The sequence below is a fragment of the Magnolia sinica genome, chromosome 3, assembly GCF_029962835.1.
Source record: "Magnolia sinica isolate HGM2019 chromosome 3, MsV1, whole genome shotgun sequence".
Lineage (NCBI taxonomy): Eukaryota > Viridiplantae > Streptophyta > Magnoliopsida > Magnoliales > Magnoliaceae > Magnolia > Magnolia sinica.
Window position 1 is genome coordinate 56,533,035 of NC_080575.1, and position 1,353 is coordinate 56,534,387.

A 1,353-nucleotide genomic window follows, 5' to 3' on the forward strand; every position below is an offset into this window, starting at 1 on the left:
CAGTGTCGGAACTGTGGTGACGGCACGGTCGCAAGGGTACAAGTCTTGGGTCGAGCCAACTCTGGAATATAGGATACGACTTAGGGTCGCGTGCAACAGCTATCTACACATCGCGGGTCGCCGGAATTCTACCAGAAGGATCGCGGAAGCCTACGGAATGGTACGAGCTAGGATATGGGTTTCACATACGGCATGTTTCATAGCCATGTTTTGGACATGAATTTATGAGATCCTTAAATTGCTCCCAACATTGGAAGAAGGTCTCATCATCTTTTTCTACAAAATTCATGATTGCTTTCCTTAAGGTATTTGTTTTATGATAGGGAAAGAACTTTTTAAGGAATTCCCTTGTCATCTCAGCCCACGTACCAATGGACCTTAGTATTTAGGAATGTAACCATGACTTAGCCTTTTCATTCAAAGAGAAAGGAAACAATTTCAGTTTAACTGTGTCCTCAGACACGTTTGGAAAGTGTAATGTAAATATGATTTCATTAAACTCTTTCATATGCAAGTATAGACTTTCATATTCTAGTCCATGAAACTTAGGGAGGAGTTGAATTACCCCTGGTTTAATATCTATAGTTCTTGCATTCAGTGGAAATATCATGCAGGAAGGTGTACTCACCCCCTCCGGTTGTAAATAATCTCATAGAGTACGAGGCGGGGGTGCATTATGCACCTCATTTTCATCTTGAACTTCCTCAACTGGTGGTTGTGGTTGATTTACAGCCATTACTTCAATTAACTGAGAGGATCTCAAGTGGTGTATAATCCTTTAATGGATAGGCAACCCTTCGAATAGTCCTGCTTCACTCAAGAGACATTAAGTGTTTTCACGAACCCACTTAGGTATGAAACACGCACAGCTCTCAAGTACCAAACAACTAAAACTTAGAAGAAAGAAAACTAAAGCAAATAAGAAATTTAGAAAAGAAAGAGAGAATTGGAAAGAGGTTGTCGGATTAGAGTTGCTATGTTAAGATCTTACAAAATAGAAAACAATGTTAGTTTCTAAAAATAATTTCAGAAAAAATCATAACCTAAAAAAAGTAAAAAGTTAACCCTAATCTTAACCTAATTATAATACCAATTAATTCTAGAAAAATGTAGCTGTAGTCCCTAGCAACAGTGCTAAAAACTTGTTTATAACCCTAGGTGTAGGGTTGCGATGTAGTAATAACTTGTGAGAATGAGGTTGAATCCACAGGGACTAAACTTTTACGTATTATGAAAAGAACTAGAGCTAGAACTAGAAGAGGATCTAAATCTGAATTCTGGAATAAAAGAGAGTAATTATAAATAATGTTTAAACTATCAATTAAACGTGAGAATTAGGATACCAAGGATCCA

At 37.3% G+C, this 1,353-nt stretch overlaps 1 non-coding gene across 1 annotated transcript; it reads left to right on the top strand.

Annotated features, from left to right (window-relative positions):
* Positions 1-200: 200 nt before the first annotated feature.
* Positions 201-308, top strand: LOC131241803 (small nucleolar RNA R71). The gene has a single exon (XR_009169371.1). It is a non-coding gene; the product is annotated as a small nucleolar RNA R71 (small nucleolar RNA).
* The last annotated feature ends 1,045 nt before the right edge of the window (positions 309-1,353 follow it).